This window comes from Dermochelys coriacea, chromosome 14 (genome assembly GCF_009764565.3).
Source record: "Dermochelys coriacea isolate rDerCor1 chromosome 14, rDerCor1.pri.v4, whole genome shotgun sequence".
NCBI classification, from domain to species: domain Eukaryota; kingdom Metazoa; phylum Chordata; order Testudines; family Dermochelyidae; genus Dermochelys; species Dermochelys coriacea.
The window spans coordinates 5994885-6022099 of record NC_050081.1 but is presented as its reverse complement, the minus strand read 5'-3'; positions in this window follow the sequence as shown (position 1 = coordinate 6022099).

Sequence of the window (27215 nt, the reverse complement as noted above, 5' to 3'; positions counted from 1 at the left end):
GGAGAGGCTTTACTAGTTATCTTCCCCAATGTAATTTTTGCCCAGACAGACTCTGTCTTATCCATTGCATCGCTTCTTATTTCTTTACATTCTACCTCATCATTGATATACAATGCTACTCCACCACCTTTACCTTTGTTTCTGTCTTTCCTAAAGAGCACATACCCTTCAATACCTGTAGTCCAGTCATGACTACTATTCCACCATGTTTCTGTTATCCCTATAATATCTGGTTTCACTTCCTGCACCAGTAGCTCTAGTTCCTCCATTTTGTTACCTAGGCTCCTCGCATTGGTGTACAAACATCTTAATTTTTGCTGTTTGGCCTCGCTCACATTTTGTACCCTATTACGCACAGTCATTCTACAGCCAGTAGAACCTATTAGACTAGTATCCACACCGCCCTCTCTCCTTATATACATTCTCCTACCCACGGCTGTATCCTTTCTTACTTTGTCTTCTTCCCTCTCAATGCTAAAATCTGGCGTGGAGATTACCTGGACATCTCCCAACCATCTCCCCCTAATTCCTAGTTTAAAGCTCTCTTTATCAGTTGTGCCAGCCTCCATCCTAGAAGTCTATTTCCTTCCCTACTCAGATGAAGTCCATCCCGAGAGAACTGTCCTCTGTCCATGAATGCCTCCCAGTGGCCATACATTCCAAAGCCCTCCTTATAGCACCACTGCCTAAACCATCTGTTGACAGTCAAAATCTTGTCACACCTTTGTTGCCCTTCTCTAGGAACAGGCAGGATCCCACTAAAGATCACCTGAGCCTCAATTTCCTTAAGCGTCTTCCCCATCCTAGCATAGTCTCCCTTAACACTTTCCAGCGAGAATCTAGCCGTATCATTTGTTCCCACATGAAGGATAATTAGGGGATTCTTTCCCGCTCCCTTTAGGATCCTTTTCAACCTCAGGTCTACATCCTGTATCTTAGCACCTGGAAGACAGCACACCCTTCTATTCTCTGGATCAGCTCTAGTTACAGGCCTGCCTATTCTTCTCAATAAAGAGTCCCCTATCACATAGACCTGCCTTTTCCTGGTGACAGTGCTATTCTCCAGTCTCTCCCCTATTCCCTCTGGTTGCAAGTTCTTTCCATTCCTATTTTCCCTTATAATCCTCTTCAACCCATCCTGTATCCTCCTGGGGCTCATATTTGGTGTAGTCTCCCTTGATTCTTCTGCTTTTCCTATAGGAATAGCCTCTCTTCTCTTCTTCCTTACCCTTCCACCTTCAACAAGTACCTGCTGAGCCCCTTCTTCATTTTCCAACTCTGCAAACCTGTTCCTAAGCTCTATTTCTCCTTCACTAGCCCGTCTTTTCCTCTGCCTGGTTTTTAGTCACATGCTTCCACTGACCACTTTCCTCACCCAGTCTCCCCTCAAAATTCCCCAGCCCTGCTTCCATCTATAAGTCTGAGCTTTTCCCTTCAGATACCTCATATCTTTGCTCCATCATCTGCTCAAACCCCTTCCTAAACTCAACAAGACTTTCCACCTGCATCTCCAAACCTCGGATCTTTTCCTCCATCAGCTCTATCAGACGGCATTTCATGCAGAAAAAACTCTTACTGGGTCCCCTCTCCAGGATCATGTACATATCACAGCTTCCACATCCAGTCATCCTCAATGTGTCTTCCACTACAGGAGTCACTCCCACAGCTGCCCCCGTATCTGCCATCGCCTTCCCACCTAAGTCCTGTTAATCTGGGAAACACAAGTCACACCAAAAAGACCACCCCCCCAGCAAAAGCAAACCCCAAACAAGCACCACAATACAAACTCCCACTCAAACTCCCCTGTTTACAGCTCTGTTTGCTAGCTCCTGTGCCGCTGCCTGACTGGCTGGCTACCTTTATAGGCCCTCTAGTCAGAAGCCCCACGCCCTAAGCAGAGCTCAGCTGCTCTCCCAGCACAAAGCCCCTACACACACCCACACAAATACTAAAAATACAAAACCAAGTACAACTACCTTCTCCTCCAACAGAACTCCCACTCAAACTCCCCTGTTTACAGCTCTGTTTGCTAGCTCCTGTGCCGCTGCAGCTGTCTGTGCCTCTGCCAAACACTCACAGTGGGATTTTCAAAAACACTAGTCAAACTTTGCTCCTATTGAATTGAAGTCAAACCAAGTTTTCCCACTGATTTAATTGGAAACCAATTTAGGCCAAATGGAGCTTTATGGAGAAATGACACCCAATTGGCACTTTTTTTTTTTTGTTGTTGATTCCAGGCAGTTAGGTCTTCCTGCTTATACGTGATCTGTATATGAAAACTGACCAAATGGAAGCTTAAAAATAGGCAAAGAGTGTAGCGATGGTTTAGGTTTCTGGAAAGTTAGGCACGTGCGGGGGAAATGCAGTGCTTCCATGGCTGCTAACCTTGCGATAATGAAATGCATTCCTAGCCCTGCATGTTGCACAGTTTACTTTGAAGGGGTGTTTTTTTAACCGAAAAAGGAGAAAGTGAGAAAAGGCAGAAAAATATATTTTTAGTCAACTGTCATCTCTGACAAGGATGAGGATCCCAACAAGGTATTCATTTATTCCCAGGTATTTCCTTAGAATCAAATCCCGCCAAGAGGAGTCTGGTACTATAAATCAGAGTAGCAGCCATGTTAGTCTGTATTCGCAAAAAGAAAAGGAGTACTTGTGGCACCTTAGAGACTAACAAATTTATTAGAGCATAAGCTTTCGTGAGCTACAGCTCACTTCATAGGATGCATCCGATGAAGTGAGCTGTAGCTCACGAAAGCTTATGCTCTAATAAATTTGTTAGTCTCTAAGGTGCCACAAGTACTCCTTTTCTTCTTGGTACTAGGAAGGGTCTGTTTAAAAGTAGAGATTTATGGTAGGAAATTACCTAACCTTAGGATAGAGATTTAGTCAGAGGCAGGAATTAATGACTTGCCTCTGCAGTAAGCATTGTTAGTTGCATTATATATATATATATATATATATATATATATATATATATATATATATATAGTTATACTGAAGGCTTTCCGAAATAGCAGTGAGAACAGCAGCAGATTTTTGCTCACATAACTGGATCAAAGACCCAATTGTTTCAAGAAAAGGAAATGACATAGTATGAGTGCCTCGGACATTAGCTCTTGTTTCTAGTCCAGAAGAAGGAAAGGCAACCCTTCTCCGAAAGAATAAGATAAAGTAGGAAGAAGAGGAGGGCCTCCAGCATATCAGAATTAGAAGAAAAGGACCATTTGCATGGTTTTACTCAAATTCCATTGACCGGTATGACTTAGAGTGTTCAGTAACTGTTCTGAGTTTATTAAAAGGAACACACCCTTCATTGCTGGTGAGGCACTTCCTAAACTCAGTGGTTAGTATTTGTCCTTGTCCTGCTTCCTAATGGGTTCGGCCCTAAATAGGGTTCCAAATCTTAGTGACATTTTCTTAATTCTCAGCTGATATATTATTACATCAGCAGGTAGAGATGGAATTATGAGGTCATTTGGCTCATGTTGCTATTCTAAGATGGTCTGTTAACAAAATCACACTCCTGGGCCAGACATTGCTCGCTGTAGGGTTGGAGGTGTGACTCAGAGAATACGGAGCATTCAGATGTAGATTGCCTGTGCAAATCCACTCCCAATAGGTCATGACCAACAAGCTGTTCAATGGCCTGAATGAAATGAGCTGGTGAGTCTCCATCCACTTCCTAATGGACAGATATCTAGGTCACATAAGCAGATAGCACAAATTACATTAGCTGGACCTTGCTGACATTTTGAGTGGAGAGTCGAGGGCTGAATGGCCTATTGAATGGCAGAAGGGGCTATGGATAAGTTAAGTGTCTGGGAATGAAGGGGAATATGATGTAATTCAAGAGCACCCTCAGTAGCTGATTTAACCTGTTGATGTGTTCTGAAGGAAGTGTAAGAAAGGGTTTTGGCCAAAATGTGAGGCTGTAGTAGGCAAGGAAGTTAAAAATAGAAAATAAACCTATTAGTTCCTCTCTACCATTTCCCTGCCAGAGTAGGATTATTTGACACATTACTTTATCCAATTTTAAATGTCTCAGAAGATGGGATTTGCACCATTGTCTTGGAGAACTATTCCTTCATTAAATATATTTCATCTCTAGGGAGCTTTTCATGATTAGCAGGGTAAAGGAATACAAAGCATGGTGTTTTTTCAGGGTTGAGAACTGGGTTCTGTAGCTGGTTGTGTTACTGCCAGTGTTACTGGCAGAAAGTTACTAATGTGCTTTATTTTGGTGCTTGACTCATCACTGCTTTATATTGGTATAACTGCACTGACATCAAAGAGTCAAACTGGAGTAATGCACTGGTGAATCAGATTGTTTATCCTCAATACTATCCATATAGCTTAGAGAAATGTGACTACAGTAAATTACTGGCAAACAAACATTCATTGAGCATACCGTATGGAAACTATTTCTTCTTTCTTGTGCGTTGATCATTGATGTATCTGCTGACGGAATGCGCTTATTCCTGCAGCCACTGATATGCAGTTTCTGAAATGTCTGAGAAATATGTCTCCATGCAGTTAGGGTTTTCCACTGCTGAGAAATATCTTAATGGTAAAGGTTTGTTTACAAGGAGTTGCTGTTTCTACTTGCTGGAGCATTAAAAAAGTTGTTTTTTCCAACCACTAAGTATACCTAAACGTTAAGTGTTTCTTAAGTTGGTTTTTCCAGCTCCCTTGCTGCTGTAAACATTAACTTTTGGTGGTTTAAAAACAAACAAAACAAAAAAGTTGCTGCTTCCACTTAGCCACTCATGAGTGTAAAAAAAAAAATATTTTCAAAGCAGCTTAATTTTAGATGCCTGGTTGTGCAATATGTATGTTTCATTCACGTAAGTAAGTGCAAGGCTACGTTGACAAAAAAGTTCTGTTGTTTTTGTTGGCAGCTCCTGCAAGACCTGTGTCCCAGGGAAGCCGGTTTTCTCCACTCCCACTGATTGAAGCGATATCTGCTGGGCTAGTGAGGCAGAGCTGATAAGCTTCAGTTCTCGGGCTGCTGACTTTAGCTCATGGAAATGTGATTCATTTCACCTTCCCTTGCATGAAGGAGAGAAAGTGAGGGTGAGGGTAAAATTAGTAGTCAGTGAGTTGTGCATTGCGATTGTTGTTTTTAAACAGAAACAAAATATATAATTCAATATAGAGCGCTGACAATTTCCTTTAAAACAAACAAACAAAGACGATAGGAGATACTAAGTCTACTACAGAATACAGGGCAAATTGGACCTCCTGTATACTGATGCAGCTTGTTGTCTTCAGTGGAACTGCATGGGGGTATAATCTAAGAGCAGAATTTGCTCCTGCATTTGCTTTAATGACATTTAATGCAAGTGAATGTTTCCAAAGCCCTTCCCCCGATATCTAGTCCACAAGAGGTATATGCTATCTGATTGGTCAACTCCCATGTAAAAGCTCAGTTCATCTAGGCCACCCAACAGGAATTACTAAGGCCTGAGCTTGACTTGAATCAGCAGCCTGGAAATAAAGATCTTAGGGACAGATTTACAAAAGGTGTTTAGACCTTTAAAGATGCAGATAGGTGCCTCCACAGAAAGGGATTCTCCATATTGCCTATGCAGGTTCAATGTCAAAGTCCCATTGAAATCAAGAAGAGGTAGACAGCTAACTTTCTTTTGAAAACCCCAGTAGGTGCAGATCTTTAAGTACCTTTGAAGTCTGGCCCTTTGGAGCCAAGGTTCCAGTGACTTTCAGTGACACTTAGGGTATGTCTACACTACAAAATTAGGTCGAATTTATAGAAGTCGTTTTTTTTAGAAATCATTTTTATATAGTTAATTGTGTGTGTCCCCACACAAAATGCTCTAAGTGCATTACGTGCATTAACTCAGCGGAGTGCACAGTACCGAGGCTAGTGTTGACTTCCGGAGTGTTGCACTGTAGGTAGCTATCCCACAGTTCCCACATTCTCTGCTGCCCATTGGAATTCTGGGTTGAGATCCCAATGCCTGATGGGGCAAAAAACATTATCGCGGGTGGTTCTGGGTACATGTCGTCAGGCCCTCTGTGAAAGCAAGGGCAGACAATCGTTTCACGCCTTTTTTCTTGAGTTACCTGTGCAGACGCCATATCACGGCAAGCATGGAGCCCACTCAGCTCACTGTCACCGTACGTCTCCTGGGTGCTGGCAGACACGGTTCTGCATTGCTACACAGCAGTAGCAATCCATTGCCTTCTGGCAGCAGATGGTGCAATAGGCCTGATAACCATCGTCATCATGTCCGAGGTGCTCCTGACCGCCTTGGCAAGGTCGGTCAGGAGTGCCTGGGCAGACATGGGCGCAGGGACTAAATTAGGAGTGACTCGACCAGGTCATTCTCTTTAGGCTGCTGGCAGTCCTATTGTACCATCTTCTGCCGAGCAGCCAGGAGATGTGGATGGCTAGCAGTCCTACTGCACCGTCTGCTGCCAGCCAAAGATGTAAAAGATAGATGAAGTGAATCAAAGAAGAAATAGACCAGATTTGTTTTGTATTCATTTGCTCCCCCTCCCTCCCTCCGTGAAATCAATGGCCGACAATTGTTTCGGTGAGGTCTGTCAGGGGCACCTTGAAAAGTTTAATGGAGATTCAGTCCTGCCTGAAATGCCAGGGGGAGGGAAAACTCAGTGGGTTGAGCATTGGCCTGCTAAACCCAGGGTTTTGAGTTCAATCCTTGAGGGGCCATTCTGTGTGACAGTTGTTTTTGTTTCTCCTTGATGTAAAGCCACTCCCTTTGTTGATTTTAATTCCCTGTAAGCCAACCCTGTAAGCCATGTCATCAGTCGCCCCTCCTTCTGTCAGAGCAACGGCAGACAATCGTTCCGTGCCTTTTTTCTGTGCTGACACCATACCCCAGCAAGCATGGAGCCCACTCAGATCACTATGGCAATTAGGAGCACATAAAACACCACGCGCATTATCCAGCAGTATATGCAGCACCAGAACCTGGCAAAGCGAAACCGGGTGAGTAGGCGACGTCAGCGCGGTGATGAGAGTGATGAGGACATGGAAACAGACTTCTCTCAAAGCACGGGCCCTGGCAATGTGGGCATCATGGTGCTAATGGGGCAGGTTCATGCAGTGGAACACAGATTCTGGGCCCGGGAAACAAGCACAGACAGGTGGGACCGCATAGTGTTGCAGGTCTGGGACGATTCCCAATGGCTGCAAAACTTTCGATGCATAAGGGCACTTTCATGAAACTCTGTGACTTGCTTTCCCTTGCCCTGAGGCGCAAGAATACCAAGATGAGAGCAGTCCTCACAGTTGAGAAGCGAGTGGCAATAGCCCTGTGAAAGCTTGCAATGCCAGACAGCTACTGGTCAGTCAGGAATCAGTTTGGAGTGGGCAAATCTACTGTGGGGGCTGCTGTGATGCAAGTAGCCAATGCAATCAAAGATCTGCTGATATCAAGGGTAGTGACCCTGGGAAATGTGCAGGTAAAAGTGGATGGCTTTGCTGCAATGGGATTCCCTAACTGTGGTGGGGCCATAGACGGAACCCATATCCCTATCTTGGCAACAGAGCACCAAGTCGGCGAATACATAAACCGCAAGGAGTACTTTTCAATAGTGCTGCAAGCATTGGTGGATCACAAGGGACGTTTCACCAACATCAGCGTGGGATGGCTGGGAAAGGTACATGACGCTTGCATCTTCAGGAACTCTGATCTGTTTCAAAAGCTGCAGGAAGGGACTTTATTCCCAGACCGGAAAATAACCATTGGGGATGTTGAAATGCCTATAGTTATCCTTGGGGACCCATCCTACCCCTTAATGCCATTGCTTATGAAGCCATACACAGGCAGCCTGGACAGTAGTCAGGAGCTGTTCAGCTACAGATTGAAAGTGCAGAATGGTGGCAGAATGTGCATTTGGATGTTTAAAAGCATGCTGGTGCAGTTTACTGACTCGGTTAGACCTCAGCTAAACCAATATTCCCACTGTTATTACTGCTTGCTGTGCACTCCACAGTATCTGTGAGAGTAAGGGGGAGATGTTTATGGTGGGGTGGGAGGTTGAGGCAAATCGCCTGGCCACTGGTTATGCGCAGCCAGACACCAGGGTGGTTAGGAGGGCGCGGTGTGCATCAGAGAAGCTTTGAAAACCAGTTTCATGACTGGCCAGGCTGCGGTGTGAAAGTTCTGTTTGTTTGTAGCCCGGGAGGGTTGGTGGAGGAGGGAAGTACCGGAAGGGTTGGTGGAGGAGGGAAGCACCGGGAGGGTTGGTGGAGGAGGGAAGCACCAGGTGGGGTAGTGGAGAAGGGACGGACAAGGCCACATAGCACTTTAAAAGTTTAAAACTTTAAAACTTATTGAATGCCAGCCTTCTGTTGCTTGGGCAATCCTCTGGGGTGGAGTGGGTGGGTGGCCGGTGCCCCCCCCACCGCGTTCTTGGGCATCTGGGTGAGGAGGCGATGGAACTTGGGGAGGAGGGCGGTTGGTTACACAGGTGCTGTAGAGGCGGTCTGTGCTCCTGCTGCCTTTCCTGCAGCTCAACCATAAGCTGGAGCATATTAGTTTGATCCCCCAGCAGCCTCAGCATTGAATCCTGCCTCCTCTCATCACGCTGCCGCCACCTTTCAGCTTCAGCCCTTTCTTCAGCCCACCACTTACTCTCTTCAGCCCGCCACCTCTCCTCCCAGTCATTTTGTGCTTTCCTGCACTTTGACATTGTCTGCCTCCACGCATTCGTCTGTGCTCTGTCAGTGTGGGAGGACAGCATGAGCTCAGAGAATATTTCATTGCAAGTGAGTTTTTTTCGCCTTCTAATCTTCACGAGCCTCTGGGAAGGAGAAAATCCTGTGAGCCTTGAAACGCATGCAGTTTGGTGGAGAAAAAAAAAGGGACAGTGGTATTTAAAAAGACACATTTTATAGAACAATGGGTACACTCTTTCACGGTAAACCTTGCTGTTAACATTACATACATAGCACATGTGCTTTCGTTACAAGGTCGCATTTTACCTCCCCCGACCGCGTGGCTAGCCCCTTCCCACTCCCCCCTCCCTGTGGCTAACAGCGGGGAACATTTCTGTTCAGCCACAGGCAAACAGCCCAGCAGGAACGGGCACCTCTGAATGTCCCCTTAAGAAAAGCACCCTATTTCAACCAGGTGACCATGAATGATATCAGTCTCCTGAGGATAACACAGAGAGATAAAGAACGGATGTTGTTTGAATGCCAGCAAACATACACTGCAATGCTTTGTTCTACAGTGATTCCCAACTATGTGCTACTGGCCTGGAGTGGTAAAGTGTCCTACCATGGTGGACAAAATAAGGCTGCCCTCCCCAGAAACCTTTTGCAAAGGCTTTGGGAGTACATCCAGGAGAGCCGCGAATGCCAGGGCAAATTAATCATTAAACACCTTTGCTTTTAAACCATGTATGCTATTTAAAAAGGTACACTCACCAGAGGTCCCTTCTCCACCTCGCGGGTCCGGGAGGCAGCCTTGGGTGGGTTCAGGGGGTACCGGCTCCAGGTCTAGGGTGAGAAACAGTTCCTGGCTGTCGGGAAAACCGGTTTCTCTGCTTGCTTGCTGTGAGCTACCTACAACCTCATCATCATCATCTTCTTCGTTCCCAAAACCTGCTTCCGTGTTGCCTCCATCTCCATTGAAGGAGTCAAACAACACGGTTGGGGTAGTGGTGGCTGAACCCCCTAAAATGACATGCAGCTCATTATAGAAGAGGCATGTTCAGGGCTCTGACCCGGAAGGCCGTTTGCCTCTCTGGTTTTCTGGTAGGCTTGCCTCAGCTCCTTAAGTTTCACGCGGCACTGCTTCGGGTCCCTGTTATGGCCTCTGTCCTTCATGCCCTGGGAGATTTTGACAAATGTTTTGGCATTTCGAAAATTGGAACTTAGCTCTGATAGCACGGATTCCTCTCCCCAAATAGCGATCAGGTCCCGTACCTCCCGTTCGGTCCATGCTGGAGCTCTTTTGCGATTCTGGGACTCCATCAGTCACTTCTGCTGATGAGCTCTGCACTCACCTGCAGCTTGCCACGCTGGCCAAACAGGAAATGAAATTAAAAAGTTCATGGGCCTTTTCCTGTCTACCTGGCCAGTGCATCTGAGTTGAGAGTGCTGTCCAGAGTGGTCACAATGGAGCACTCTGGGATAGCTCCCGGAGGCCAATACTGTCTAATTGCGTCCACAGTACCCCAAATTTGACCTGGCAAAGCCGATTTCAGCGCTAATCCCCTTGTCGGGGGTGGAGTAAGAAAATCGATTTTAAGAGCCCTTTAAGTAAAAAAAAAAGGGCTTCATTGTGTGGATGGGTGCAGGGTTAAATCGATTTAACGCTGCTAATTTCGACCTCAACTTCTAGTGTAGACCAGAGCTTAGTCTCATTTTAAAAGTGACTTAAGGAACCTCACTCTGCAGTGTAGACATATCCTTTAGGAGCCTAAGCCCGGGTTCTGGCTCAGGTTTGAGCCCAAGCCCCACTTCCATCCACACACAAATCAGTTTGGTCAGCAAGCACGCAGGACCCGGGTCCTAGGTCAGAGCCTGAGTACTGCTGCAACTTGTGGCCACACTCTGTCATTTTGCAGTGTGGACACAGGTAAAGCTACAAAATCGAATTAGAAGGTCTGCACAGTGCATTACAGATGTGTTAGCATGTCTGTGAGACCCAGGTCCAGAGACTGTAAACCCAGGTTTACAATGCAATGTGGATGCGTAAGTGCAGGCTTGGAAATACCAAGTCCACAAGCCCAGGTTCCACAGACCTGGGTTTATCATGCAGTGTAGACACTGCCTAAGTGACTTGGGCACTTTGAAATTTTCACCTTCTGTCTCCACAAGGGAGAAGGGAAGGATAAGTCCGCTCTTCCCTGAGCACATGGACTGCAACTTTGACTGGACCTTAAGAAGGCTGGGTAAGGATGGGAGGGAGAGGGGCAGCGGGAGGGGAAAGATCCTTCCTCCCCCTGATCCCTTGAAACCTGGGTAAGGACCAGGCACAATCTAGATCTAAAAGATTATCCAAGAACTTCTGAATATGAGCAATATTCCTGAATGGCTGAAAGTGACATTATAACCCCATGAGAAACATCCCTTCTACAAAATAAGAGAAATTTAGTGCGGGTGGAAGGCTCCGTATTTACACTTGCCGACTGAAGGCCCCTTTTTATGCAGCAAAAAGATATGATCTGGGTGGGGGAGATGTGAAAGCTGACCACATACCCCCATCCTGGAGATAACCTGGAAAGACTGGATGGTCATAGTCATAGAGCATACGGCCAGAAGGCCTCTAAGTCATCATGGTAGTTCACCTGCCTGAGACTGCAGGAAAAGGTAGTGGGTGTGATGGTGTGAGCTAGTGTGCAAAACCTTGGGAGCAGGGACAATGCCTTCGTTTGGGGTGGTACAGCACCCGGCACATTATGGACACCAATGGAAACAGCTCAATAATAATAATAATTTCACAGGACTTAGGAAAGTTGACCTTTAAACAGACCTTTAAAACAGAGCTCCCACTCCACTATAATAATGGTCCGGGCACTGAAAGCATAGTTCTGGCTTCAAACATAAAAACGAAGATAATTTAAAGCTGCCAAAAGCAAGCAACCTGTAGTTCTTATTATAATAACTGCTACTTTAGCCTGCTAGCCCACTCATTGACATTAGACAGTATGTGATTTTTATGTAGTACTTTTTGTTTCCTCTGTAAAAATGACAGGAGTAGGTTCCTGGCTCTAAGGGCCTGATCCTGCAATGAACTCCCTGGCAGGCAAAACCCCTGCTCATCATTGTTGAATCACTGATGGAAATAGCCAGCCTGGCTGCTAAAGGTTGAGAGGTACCTCTCATTATAGGGACACTTGCAGGATAATGCCATTAAATGACTTCCTTTCTATGGCTTCAGCTTTCATCCTTTCTTTGTGCTCTCTCGCTTTTCTTATAGGAAATCGTATAGAATATGATAAGGTTGGTTAGGTATCTATAGAAATGGACTAATGTTCTATAGATATTATTCTAACTACCTCTGGAATAGACTAAGATCCTTTTTAGGTGTTTTTTAATAGTCCTATAGAATTTTGTACCATTAATCCATTAAATTTCATTTCATAAAATGGTTAAAGAAACCTACGGAAAGGGACTCATTGTCTTAAATTCTCTACAACTTTTTCTTAAAGGTCTCTTCTTGAGTTATGCAAGTTTAAAACAAGAGTCTGTAGGTAATTAGCATTTTAGTACTCCAACATGCCTATCGTGCCCTTGATAAAATGTACTGGGTGCGGCCTTCTTGACCTGCCTTTGATTAAATGCCATGGGTGTGTCTAGTTGGTTTAACTTTCCATTATTTTTTTCAGACACTGGCATTTTAATGTCTAAATAAAGATAAATAATGTAACTTCTGTCTTTAATCATGGGCGATGTTTCTTTACACATTTAGTTTTAAGTTTTCAATAAGGACCACATTATTTTGTTTTATTAGAAGCTCTGCTAGGAATTGTAGATAATATAGAGCACAAAACTCTCTCTGCTTTCTTAAATTAGCCCATCTGACTTACAAGAGGAATATAGGCTTTAGACACAGGAGGTGGCATTTTCAAAAGTGAACAAGTGAGTCTAACTGCTTCCACAGAAGTCTATGGTAAAACTCCCAATGACTTCTATAAGGCCAATGCTGTTACTGATGGCTGCAGTGGGCACAGAGTTAGGCCAAAACAAAGCATGTTTGATAATCCCACATATAATATATTCTTCTCCACATATCAGTGTACTTAGGGTGGGCCTTTCAAAAGCATTGAAATGATTTAGGAGCACAAGTCCTATTATCTTTCTGTGGGACTTGTGCTTGTAGGTAACTTACTTTTGAAAAGCCAACACTTAGTGTGTATCAACGGCTACCAGTAGATATATGGCCACTAATGCAGAAGAACAAAGCTGTTGTTTTAGATCAGCAGAATTGCTTCTTAACATGATGGACAGAAAACTCAACTAAGAAAGCCTGGTGATGTATGTTCAAATTCTCCCCCCCCCCCCCAGTGAATTCCCTCTACTGAAAGTATTAGCATGCTTGCTGTGTGTTTAATGGGGAGGTATGTGACAAATTGAAATGTGTATGTCTTTGAATATCAGAATGTCAGCGATGTTTGGGCATGATTCAAGAGTGGAATCTCATTGCTTCTGCGCAGAGCTTATAAATAATGCTCTCTCCATATAACTTGAATCAGCTAGAGCTGGTTGGAAATTCTGTCTCAAGAAACATTAGTAAATTTTGAAATTTTCATCTCCAAAAAATCAAAAAAAATGACAATGTTCTGAATTTAAAAAACGGAAGTTTCTTGATACTGGTAAAAATGAGAATTCTTTGAATATAAAAATTTTCCACAAAAATATTCATTTTCATAATGAATGGTTCCTTTTTGCAAAAAAAAAAAATTGAATGAAAAATGTACATTGTCTCTAGTATGAAGAAAAGAACATACAACAGAAACTTCCTTCAGCTGGTGATATTCATTCTTAAATTTGCCCACCTGTCCCACCATCCTGTTCCTCTAATAATGTTCATTGATAGGATAGAAATATGACCACAGCATCCAGCATTCCCATCATTACAATGTATTCAGTGCTTTTCCATTTGCTATCCCAAAATATGCAACCTGATTCTTCCTTTATTTATCTTCTATTGGTTAGGCCCAACAGAGTTATCTATGTATCTGAGACTGTCATTTGCTATTGCACTTTATTTAAATGGTGGACATCACATATAGTTGTAATTGTCCTGTTGTTTGCAAAATCTGATTTAATCTATCCAGTTAGCAGAGTCATATCTTTTTTCCTTATAGCATCCTCATCAATGATTATTCTTTTAATCTTTTTTATGAATTTTAACATTTTATTTTCTTTACCATGAACCTACTCTTTCTGATATGTAGTGAATTGTAAGCAGCTCATGCTGAAGGCCTCTGGTCTGTGATTTTCATTGAGGATTTCCAAGGAATGTCAATAAGATTTGGGTGTAGATGCGTACTTCTTTACGCTCATTCGAAAATCCTAGCCTGTATTTTTATGAATTAACAATAATAATAGCCCTGCTTATGCAAAGTACTTAAGCACTGCTTAACTGCTTAACTATATGTATAACTTAAGTCCCATTGTAGTCAAGATTTATTAGTAGCTTTGCAACAATTTGTGATTGCTTTGCTGGATCAGGGCCTCTGTCTACAGAAGAGGTATCAGCAGTGAAGATTTCCCAATGCAGCCCAGGATAGATTTTGTGATGTGGACGCTGCCCCAAGGTTATCAGCTATTTCACATAGGCCTCTAAGGATCTGCTAATCACATGCTCTTGTCAACTGCTGGAAATGGCCCACCTTGATTATCACTACAAAAGGTCCCCCATCCCCCCTTCCCACGCTAGTAATAGCTCACCTTACCTGATCACTCTCCTTACAGTGTGTATGGAAACACCCATTGTTTCATGATCTCTGTGTATATAAAATCTCCCCACTGTATTTTCTACTGCATGCATCCGATGAAGTGAGTTGTAGCTCACGAAAGCTTATGCTCAAATAAATGTGTTAGTCTCTCAGGTGCCACAAGTACTCCTTTTCTTTTTGAAGATACAGACTAACACAGCTGCTACTCTGAAACCTAAAGATGAAAGACTCCATAGCCTGTCTCCTGCCCCTTGAGCCATCCAGACCCTAAATTAATCTCCTTGCTTTTTTCTTGAAGTCCTTTTTTCTTTAATCCAAATTTGGTCAACCAGCATTTCTTCAATAAATTTCTCCAGAAACTGATTATGTAAACTTGGGATGGATGATAAGCTGTATTTGGCAGTGTTTATAAGCATTAAAGGAAAAGATCAGGGGGTTGGCTTTTTAAAGTATTTTCCCCTAATCTTAAATAAAAATCATCTTCAAACTAAGCAGCATGCCAGTAATAGATGCCAAAAATATTTCAACTATTTCAGTAGGCAAATGTCATTCTGGGTTGTATTAACAGCAGGACATGGGAAGTAATTGTTCCTCTCTATTCAGCAATGGTGAGGCCTCAGCTGGATCACTGTGTCCAGTTTTGGGCATCACACTTTAACAGAGATGTGGATAAATGAGGGAGGGTCTAGAGGAGAGCAACAAAAATGATAAACGACTTTGAGGAGGGACCTGATAAAAGTCTTCAATCTTCTCTTCTCTAGACTAAATATGCCTAATTCTTTCTTTCTGTCTCATAGGCCATGTTTTCTAAGGATGTAAAAGGTTGTTATAAAGAGGATGGTGATCAATTGTTCTCCATGTCCACTGAGGGTAGGACAAGAAGTAAGTGGCTTAATTTGCAGCAACAGAGATTTAGGTTAGATATTAGGGAAAAAATCCAACTATAAGGACAGTTAAGCACTGGAAACAGGTTACTTAGGAAGGTTGTGGAGTCCTTGTCATTGGAGGTTTTTAAGAACAGGTTAGACCAGGGGTCGGCAACCTATGGCACGCGTGCCAGAGACAGCACGCAAGACGATTTTTAATGGCACGCTGCAGCCTGCCGGGTCCCAGCCGCCGGCCCCCGGGACCCCAGCAGGCAGCAGCGTGCCATTAAAAATCCTGCCCGCCCCGGCCAGGTCTTCTCCGCCCCGCCCCCCGCGGAGGCAGGGTGAAGAAGCTTGGTCCTGCCAGCTGCTGCTGCAGGGCAGGCAAGGTCCCTCCTCCCTGACCTCTTCCCTCGCCATGCTGGGTACCTGCCCCTCCTCCTCTCCCTCCCTGCCGCCCATCAGCTGATGGCCCTTGCGAGGGAGAGCACTCGCTGCTCCAGGGAGGAGGCGGAGAAGAGGTGGGGATGGGGCCTTGGGGAAGGGAGGTATAATCAGGGCATATCCCCTCCAGCCTCCTGTCGTGAGCCGCTCTGGGCAGGGGGCTTGGAGCAACCCCAGGACCTCAGCCCACAACCCCAGCCCTCTGCCCTGACCCCTGCACCCGCCTCACACACACCCAGCCCTCTGCCCTGACCCCTGCACCCCCCACAACCCCAGCCTTGACTCCAGCACCCCCCACACATGCCCCCAGCCCTCTGCCCTGACTCCTCCACCCCCCACATTCCCGCTCCCACCCTGAGCACCAAACGGGAGCTCCTACACCCACCCCCCCACATTCCCACCTGCACCCCTCGCACCAAATGGGAACTTCCCAGGTAAGCACTCCACACCCAAACCTCCTGCCCCAACCCTGAGTCCCCTCCCTCATTCTAGCTCCTGGCCAGACCCTGCACCCCAACTTCCAGCCTGCTCCTTCACCCCCCAGCTCTATGCTCAGCGCACTCCCACCCTCAGCTCAGTGCAGAGAGAGGAAGAGAATGGCTAGAACCAGGGAGAAGGTAGCTACCTACTCTGTGTGGGCAGGGCTGGGATCCCAGACTGGCAGCGGGCTGAGTGGGGCCGGCAGCCGGGAGTGGGCTGAGTGGCAGCAGGCTGAACCGCTCAGCCCACTGCCAGTCTGGGGTCCCAGCTGCCGGCCTCTTGCCAGCCAGGGTCCCAGCCGCAGGCCCCGCTCAGCCCGCTGCTGGCCTAGATGAACGGAACCCCAGGCTGGCTGTGGGCTGAGTGGGCCGGCGGCGTAAGATCGGCATTTTAATTTAATTTTAAATGAAGCTTCTTAAACATTTTGAAAACCTTGTTTACTTTACATATGGCAATAGTTTAGTTATATAATATATAGACTTAGAGAGAGAGACCTTCTAAAAATGTTAAAATGCATTACTGGTGCGCAAAACCTTAAATTAAAGTGAATAAATGAAGACTTGGCACACCACTTCTGAAAGGTTGCCAACCCTTGGGTTAGCTCAACATCTGTCAGGGATGGTCTAAATAGATTTAATCCTGCCTCAGCACAGGGGGATAGACTAGATGATTTTATGAGTCCATCTTTGCTTTATAAGGAGGTTAACAGCTGATTGACACAAACCAGAAGCCCAACAAACCTCATCTCATGTGGAGATGGTGTCCTGCGTACGTTAGCTGACCATATCATCTGTATGTTCTCTGTGCAATTCTTCTGCAGGTAGCCATTTTGAAAAGGCCTTATTAATAGTGGTTTAGCCTAAAAATCTCACATCACTTCAGAAGCAGCTACATTTCTGTTAAATAGTTATTGCATGTCTGCTCCAAATAACTCTGAATTGTGGAGAATCTGATATATTAGTTATTCCCAAGAGATAGCAACATTCAGGTTGGTGGCATGGAAGGATCTTTTAAGAATAAATGTTTATGCATGTGTTAATACTATATGTATGTGCACACATATAGACCCACATACGCAAAGTTATAGTTAGTATAGATTCTTTTAAAGGATACATTTTAGGGCCTGGAATAAAGAATACTTCTTCCAAGGGTTGGTAACAATGTAAATGCTTTCGTGGTGTTGGTATTTTCCCACTTATCACACATTCTTTTGTGAGTTCCTTGGAACACCTGTTTCGAGAGGTCTATTATAATCCAAGGTCAGCTCTGAGTCAGCTCCTACTCCTAAGGACTCTTTTCCTATCCGAGAACCTGGATTGACTTATTGGAAATGTGACTTGATTTCTGTATTTGTACTGGATCACAGATCAGAAGGAAACTACAGTATGTACTGGCTCCTGAACTAAGCTTTCTACTTTGTGGTTCAGGAGTGAAGGACAAGCAAAGCAGCTTTGAGATGTTTACACAGTTCTCTTTTTTATTTTTGAGTATACTGAAGAGGGAAAAAAATGTTTACATGCTACAGCAAATGTTTTACCAGAGTTAATTCCTAAAGAAACCTGCTCCACGCTTTGAGCATTGCATTTCAGTGATACTGAGAATGATCATTCACTGCCAAAGTCCTACACAAGTAACAATACTTGTACTCTTGCCTGGACGAGTCACAGTTCCAGTCAATCATGTAGTCAGACCACAGTGTATCTAAACAAAGCATCTTTCCTTTAGGACCATACCTTGGCATGCCACTATTACAGATGACACACTTTTTGGTTAGGCAGGTAATGGTTCAAAACGAACATCTCCTCATGGTACTAATAAAGCAATTGCAATGAAATGCCAAAGGAAGGAAGGCATCTCAAAAATATTTTGAAAATAAAATAAGGGAGTATAGTGGTTAGAGCAGAAGACTGGGAATCAGGACGCCTGGGTTCTACTCCTTGCCCTGTCATGGGATCATTGTGTGAGCTTGTGCAATTCACTGAAACCTAAATTAACTGGAATACAATTCTGGATATTTCCATTTTTGTTTGCCCACTTTTAAACACTGGCCCCATTGTTTTTCGCTGGGTTAAGGTCAATTAGTTCTGAGCTGCTCTTGCAAAGTGGCTCTAAAGAGAGCACAGATGACCACGGGAGGGTGGCCCGCTGTAGGAGAATCCTCTGGCAGCTTAGAACCAGAGTAATGGCTCCCACACTACTCTCTAACCTGGTGGCTGGCATAGGGAATTTTATGGAACTTCCCTGCACCCCAGTAACCTTGTCTGTCTTAATGGCCCCTTAATATCATTGGCACCTGTTGCTTTGCACTCCTCGTCTGAAGTTGAGAATTGGAGCCATTGTGTCTAAATGTAGACAATCATAACTGAGGCACTCCAAATTGGAGTCTACCTATAAAAATTGGGGCTACATTTAGGCATCAGAATCATTGGCCAGGTTTCCAAAAGTGCTGAGTACCTAGCAGCTTCCACTGAGGTAAATACATTGTATTTATTTTGTACAAGTCGACTATCAAAGTCCCATTAGAAGGAGAAATCCTAGGAGGAGAACAAAGCTGGAGGTAATTTCCTAAACTGTAAAAGACAATACAGCTGCAGTACATCTTGTCTCAATAACTAGAAATCCACAGATTTCCTTGCCCATGACAAAGCTAAACAGGGCAAGGAAAGCATAACAACTTCCTCTTTTACAGCCGATGTCCTTCTTCATTTGTAAAACAAGATAATTGTCAGATTCAGGGTCTTGTATCCAACGGTGTTGTCTCTGTGTAAACTGCAAGGGTATGCAGTTGTAGAATTGAAACATTTTCCCAAAAATGTTCTTAAAATAGTTTTGAGTGATCATTTTACACAGGTGTATAATTTCCATCAAAAACCCTTGAGAGATAAAGTACCCTTCACCCCAATCCAGCTGGGAAGACTAATATTGCATAAAAAAACCCCAAACAAACAAAAAACCCATTGTGCAATTTTCCACTTTGCAATCAAAAGCTAAAGCATACTCACTCACATGCATGGGCACACACACCCACCCTCAAACATGTTTCTCTTCCTTTATAAACTTGGAAATATTAATGAAAAGAGTGGGTGGTGCCACACTGCAGATTTCAGAGACTCTGCTGGGATACTAGGAGACTAAAATGAAAAAAACCCATGAGGCGACATCACACACAGTGGACTGAGCTACCTGTATTTTATAACATCCACTCTGGTTCCAATTTCATCCACTTGGCAACTCTTTCCTGGTGAAAATGATTTAGGCCTGAAAGCAGAAAGCAATGGAGGAAATATTTAAGCTATGAAACGTCAAGTTGCTTTCCAATCTGCAACCACATCAAGAGGGATGTCTGAAACTACAATCAGGATTTAGCTTGATCAACTGATTTTCTTTTCTTTTTTTTTTTTGCTTGGGAATGCAAAGTCAAAGGAATGCTCAGGGTGACTATGTGGTTATCTCTTACAATCATGCAAACCTTGCTTTTCAGCTGCAGGATGTATTCTTGTTTTTTCTTCAGCATTTGTACATGAAATAAACCACAATTCAAGTTGAGCAGTTGCTGGAAGCTGGGTTTAATTTATTTATTTATTTATTTGTGGTTCTGTTTTAATTTCAGCCTTGTATTGGCAATGTAAAGCCTGCAACCCTTACAGGCTGAGGTAGGATGTCAAAACATGATTTAAAAGATGTATCTGGTCTGATTTGTATCTTTGAGATAACGGGTGAGATTTACTCCTGTGTTGAGGTCCAGCACAATGTCTGTGCCTCCTTTAAAACCTACGTAGGTTCTCAACGTAGACCTAAAGTGGCAGGTAAGCCTATTGCTGAACTTCTTTACCTGGGATGAACTTCTCCCCAGCATCACCCAGGCCTACTGGCTTGTGAATTTCTAGACATAATTGGCATGACAATTTGCACCAGCCAAGGATGTGCCTGAGATTCTTATATTAAATTCCTAATCCTTGCCTGATGTACTAGGCATACTTTACTTTTAGACATGCAAGGTTCCCTTGATTGTCTCAGGATATCTAGATTAACCAGTCCCATGGCAGAATTAGCAGAATAAGGGAATACCTTGTGACTTGGCCACCTCTCAGTACAATGGTCTCAAATGTCCAAAGCTGTTGTGAGGTATTGCAACGAGCACATGATGGCTGTTGCTTTTGCCTACAACAGTTCCTGTATTACTACTGTCTGACTCATTACTACAAAGCACTTTGAGATAAACTGAATATGAAAGAACACACAGAAAATGGAACTCTCTTCCTGACCTAATTTGTGCTCTGTCATGTGGGGAATGGTCTGCTGGTTCACTTCACTGGAATGAAGTCAGAGAAAAAAACCTATAGTGGATTTCAGACTTCATTTAACATGGGGCTGTAATTACCTCCTTAAACACCGCGCAGAGGGTCTGGAAGAACAATAGAATCACAGAGGCAAAAAAACTTAGGTCATCTACTCCACCCCCTGGCCAGTGCTGCATTGTTCTCTCATGGGAATTTATTTTCACTGCTAGGCTGTGTAACCAAGTATTTCCTCTGGACGGTTCCTCTTGTTCGCCCTGCCCCGTTCCTTCCGACTGGTTGTTACATCCACATAAACTACTCATACTACTACTTACAACACCCCTCTGATTAGATATTACTAACCCCCATTTACACATGGGGAAACTGAAGCAAAAATAATTAACAACCTCTTGAAGGCCACATAAAGTAGTCCTTGAACCCAGGACTGTTTGGCACTCAGTGCTAGATGCAGTCCATTTACCCACCTCTCATCATATGCTATCCATAAACTTAACTGTTACTACAATATATGATGAAGGGGGTAAATAGATGGCTGGCTGAGTTCCTGTGGAACTGATGATTTTAACGCTGCTGAGGTTTAATTGAATAGTATTTATTACATAACTAATTATATTAGGGCACCTCAAACCTTGGATAGGCATCCTTATTATTTTAAGTCTAAATAAATGCCATTGTGTTTTCAAATGGCCTGCCAAAATGTCTTATATCAGAATGACAGAGCAAAGATCGTATGAAATAATCTCCCAAATGTATTGCATAAAATGAAGCTTTTCCTTTAATAAACCCAACCTGTTGTCAAGAATCTAATGAATAAATACAGACTACAATGCATTTTAACTGAGGCATGTATGTCAGTGAAACTAAAGGCCCTCTGTTGATACCATAAAAGGCAAGTAAAGGAGTGATATTAAGGTCTCACAAAGGAAATGATCATTTATTAAATATTTGACACCAAGTCTTAATAAATAATAATAAAATAATAATAATAATTAATAATTAATAGCTTTTGCAGGACTCAGAATGTTACACTGTTCCAGCTGGCTGTCTAAACTGGCAGCTTCCATCTTTGGGCCATACGGCTGGCTGTGAACTTGATTAATAAAAATGGATGAGCTTTTTTGTGTGTCTTCCATCCCAGAGTCAGTGCTCTAAATACCTGTACATAGCACACTGCTTACAAGTATCACAGTAGCATTTGACAGCAGGCTTATAGATGTTAATTCAGACCAATGGGAAGTAGGTGACAATGTGCAGAGATAGAGCAGTCTGGGCAATGATTACAGAGCCATTGAGAAGAGGGAATCTAAACAGGATCAGAAAGCTCTAAGGTAACACAAAACGGTGCAAATAATACCAATCTGGTCTGTGACAAAACTTTGAAATGGAAACATACTGAGCCAATATTGCCTTTCAGTCATACTGCTGTGGAAATGGTGAAAAATTGGAGTGGGTTCAGAGAAGAGTGAGGGAAATGACTGAAGATTTGGAAAGCCTGGTGAAAGACTTAAAGTGCCCAATCTATTTAGTTTATTAAAGAGAAAGTTAGAGGTGACTGGATCATAACTTGGAAATAGCTACTCAGGGAACAGAAATTTTATAATAGAGGACTCTAACAGACAAAGATAAAAGAAGAAGCAGTAGCTGGAGTTTAAGCTAGACAAATTCAGCCTAGATATAAGGTGCAAATGTTCAGTAACGAGGGTAATTAATCACTGGAACAATTTACCAAGAGTTGTGGTGAATTCTCCAGATTGGATTTTTTTTCTAAAAGATACGTTCCAATTCACGTACAGCTATTATATGGGAAGCACGAATTAATAAGGTAAAATTCTACAGCCCTTGTTATGCAGGAGTTCAGATTAGATCATCGCAATGATTCCTTTGAATCTATAAACTCCATTTAAAACTGTAAACATTAGAAAAAAAAAGCCCCAAACTTTTCCAGTGAAAACACAATAGTGTGCCTCCTTCATTTTTTAAAAAATAAGATCTTCAAATTATCCCTCATCCTTCCTTATTTTCCTTCCTTATCACACTGTAGTCCTTTTTTGCCTTCTATTCCACTTTCCCATCTCTGGATCATTGTTCCATGTTTAAGCAGAAGCTCAAGGAGGTTGGTTCCTGTCATGTTCTAGTTACATGGGGGCACTCACTGGTCATTCCAGTTATAACTATACAGAGTGCTTGAGTCTGTCCCATCATAAATCAAGATGTTTGTATATAGATAACATGACATCTGGTCACAATTTTTTATATAAAGAAAATGGCTTTTTTAAATAAAGATGTACAAGGAAAATTTTTGTGTTTTCTGAATTTTTCAGATCTTTGGAGAAAAAAAATCAAAATCTGAACTGTATTAATTTTTTCTTTGTTTTCCTCTTCTTTCTCCCCTTTGTGCTTATATTCCCCCTTTTCTATTTTGCCATTGAAAAAGGGAGGGGAAGGGGCAAGAAAAGAGAGAGAACAGGAGGAAAATATCCAAACCAGAAAAATGAAAAACTCAAAAACTGAAAAAGAATGTCATTTTTGTTTAGTAAAGTGACATAATTTTTTCTTTTATTCCTGAAAAATCCAAAAATCTCTATTTTTTCCCCCAAAATTGCTTCCCAATCCTTTTTCAAGAAGCTCAACACTAATGAATTTACACAAAGATGTACACAAAACTTGCCACAACTAGCAGCATGTATCTGAAGAATTATATTTTTGGCTATTTCATAAAGTAAAAACCCTCTTGATTTCAAGGATTGAGGGGGAGAGAAAAACACTTGAACAACTGGTATATGGCTTCTACAGTAAGGTTCATGTTTTTCTATAATTATTGACCTGTATGTTTGATCAACATTGTTAACTATGATAGCTACAAGTGCCTTAAATGTTAAACAGGGAACCAGCCAAATGCAAGGATGTTTAAAAGCCATTCTTGACGTCAAACAGTGAAGATCAAATATTCTAACTTTATGGCTGCCAATAAGAGTTCCCAACTTTTATGGAGGTCCAAAAACGATTGTACTTGGTCTTGTTTTTATTTTTTGGCATCTAAAATTGGTCTGTTTCTCAGGCCACTTTTACTCTTGATCAAATAAGTTTCTAATTCAAATTGCTGCTGGATTTTAATCTAGCTACATTTCAAATATGATAGTGACATCAGCAGTTGACTGCATATGGATTAGATTTTAGGAAAACAATGAAGTGTTAACAAAAGCATTAACATTTCTGATTGGTGTTGATCTTCAGCAGCATTGTTTTTTATAGCACAACTCCAACCTGGGGACTTCTGAAAAAGTCTTCCATATTCTAAGCACCACCGTAAAAATTCAGAGAGTTATAGGAGATCTAATCATTAGCTTTATTTCTTTTATTGTGTTGCTCTTGTTTCTTGGGCCTGATTATACCATGTAGACCTTAGAAGAAAGAGATCCACCATTTACTTATTTAAGACTTGTAGAACCTTTAAGTGTCTACCGTTGGTAGCCTCTTCCCTTGAGAAGGAAAGAAGATGATAAATAAGTATTCTTCTGTCAGACCATTTTTTAATGACTGCTCTAGAATCAATAAAGAGCACTGAATATTCTTCCTCTCTGGTGCTTAGGCATATCTTCCTGGAGATATGTCCTGGGATGGGAGAAACCCAAAGTTACTCCCAACCTATTTATAGCTCCATATTTATTGTTTGTTTTACTGTAGTCCCCAAATCAAGATCAAGGCCCAACAGTGCTGGATATAGTAAGAGACAGAGCCACAAAGAGTTTACACAGAGCTGGGTGGGAAACAGTTGTCCCATCCCGTGATCAGACATGCCAAACCCATGAAAAAAAGCAGAAATTGGGCTTGTTTTTGGCTTAATTGGCTTGTGAGTTGCTTGTTGGCTAGTTTTTGGCTTGAAGCTTGTTTGGCTTGCAGCTTGTTTCTTCTTTATTTTGATTGGCTCCCGGCAAGCAGAGGCAAGTAGGGGCGGGGGGGGGCAAGCAGGGGCAAGGGGAGGAGAGAGTCGGGGTGCACAGCGGGCCCACCACAGTCCCAGACTGCACAGCTGGGGGATCTAGTCACATAGAGTGTTGGGGTTCTTAGGGATTGGCTTGTTTTGGCCTTGTTTTGAAATGGGATTAGCTTGATTTTTGGCTTATTGTGAAAGCCAGGGTGCTTACTTACTACATGAAAGTGGGCAACTATGCTGTGAATATTTTGTAGACTTCAAAAATTTTCCTATCTCGAAATGGGATGAAAAGTCAAAAATCTCAAAAATATTCGTGGTCTAAAATACTGATTTTAAAAAAAATTAGTCAATCAAAACATTTTGATAGATGACTTGCAATATTTCATTTTTATTTCGATCTTTTAAAAAAAACCTTCCCTGCCCAGTTTAATTAACTTACATTTTGAAACAGTGTAATTTCAATCTGGAAAAATGTTTAAATAAAATATTTTGAAAAAAAATTCCTTTAGATTTTTTTCAAGTCATGAAATTTGCTGAACCTGACTTCAATCACAAATAGACGTAATTTCAATGAATCAGCATTTTTGATGAAAAATGATTTGCTGAAAAATTCCCTACCAGCTCCATGATTACAATCTAATTAGAGAAAGTCTGGAAGTGGGAAAAGAGGCATGTAAAGGTGAAGGATCTTGCCCAAGGTCATGTAATAGGTGAGTGGAAGCACTGGGAATAGAACCCAAATCTTCTAGGCCAGCTCTTTAGCCATAATACAAATTGTCTCCTTCTTGCAGTAAAGGCAATGATGCTGATAAAACAGTGACCCCGCCCCATGTCATTAACAGCAGTACTATAGCCAGATGTTAATGAGTTCCCTCTGAATCAACTGTAGTTCAATCATAATATTTACATAAATATTGACATCAAACTTTGCATCTTCAACACCATGGACACACATGGAAGTGATGGCTCTCTCCATCCAATGTTTTCACAATGGGCACCTTATACAATAACTTCATTCACAATTAATCAACCATAACCTTATTTTTACCCAGGCCATAACAAATTGCTTAAAAAAGTTACATGTAGAGCTGGCTTTGTCCCACAAGTCGATGAGGTGTCAGTTTTTTCCTCTACTTAGAATATGAAATAGTTGTGGAGTTACAAGGCCAGATTCTGATACCATTAACTTACATTGAAGAATATCAGTATAAATCAATAGGACTATTTGTGGAATAAGCTGCTACTACACCAGAGCAAGAGTACTAGAATCTGGCCTTCTGTGATTATCCCCATTGATACAAATGTTCTAGTAGTAAAATACTACTCAGGGTAACAATGTCAAAATCTGGGCCCAGTTGTTAACACTTTATTCACACCGTGTAGCATTGACTCTTGAGTGTGATGATAAGCATGAGTAAATGCTGCTCATAATGTTCAAAAATTTCTGAATCAGGCCTAGAGGTACCTGAAATACCACTGTGTTGTTAAAAAAGGCAAAGACCGACTGAAAATGTACTTATCACTGAGCTGCTGATAAAATTTATGGTGCAGTTGGGATCTTAGTTAGGGATTTTCTTTTAAAATTCTGATTTTGTCTCTGGAAGTTTAACCAATGTGTGACATATGATCTGTCTTCTATTTGAGGGGGGGAAGTTAAAGCGATATCTCGCCAGTACAGAATCAGACCCAAAGAGCTGGCTCTGTTCAGAAGCATCCCAGATGGCATTCTATAAACTCTGAAGGTCATTCAAGTATCTGATAGAATGCTTCAGATTATGTTTCCTTCCCACGCCCCCAAGACTCTGACATGGTACTGCACCCACTAACATATATAACTTGCTTAACCATTTTGTATTGTATAATTATGGGATGTTTTACATTTTATAAAAATAAAGTTAAAATAAACTAGTTAGAAAAATCATCAGAAAAAAGAAAAGAGCCCCCCCACCCCCAAACAAACATACGACACAACAACAACAAAAGCCTGGCTTATCTATACTAGTCATCTTCCAGTCATCACAGTATTCAGAGGTGTCTGCCTTTTCCCAGTCTTAGTAACTCACTCTGATCTTTATTGGCTTTTATACCACAATTTAAATGTAAGCTGTTTGCCCGTGATTTAAAACTTGTTGTGCATCCAGGAACACAAAATGTACTACAAGGAAGCTCATCCATAGACTTCAGTTAACATTGTTTCTTGTTGCTCCTGATGTACAAATCAGCTAGTGCTGGCAGTGGATCACGAACTGTTCTTAAAACAGTTTTTTATTCTGTACTTTTATTTTCCATGGATCTTGCCAAGCAAGAGTCCTTTCCAGGACCCTCTCCTCTCTCCGCCAATCCTCTCCCCTCCCATCCACTCTCTTGATTCTTCATCCTTGCTTTTAGTTTCTTGCTTTCCACATCTAACTTTTGCTCTTATACCCCTTCACCTCCATTGGCTTTTGTGGCCTACTGCTAACTTGATTGTGTATCTTATGCATGCCCATGAAATCCAGTCTCTCTTGATCCCTGTGCCCTAGTGTTCTCAATAGTTGTGTTTGTTTTTTGTAATAAAGCTGTATTACATGCATGGGTTATTTAGGTCCAGTGTGATAGACAAGGAATTGTATATAAATTAATGGCTTTTAATTATCATAAGATCATAGAAGAATCCTCTAGTGGTGGGAGAATGGGCTCTAGGATCTAATAGGTCTTTGACTTCTATTTGCTAAATTCTTTGCCCAGTCTATTATTTAATGACTGAAGGAATAGGTTTCCACTGCTTTCATAGAGGAAACT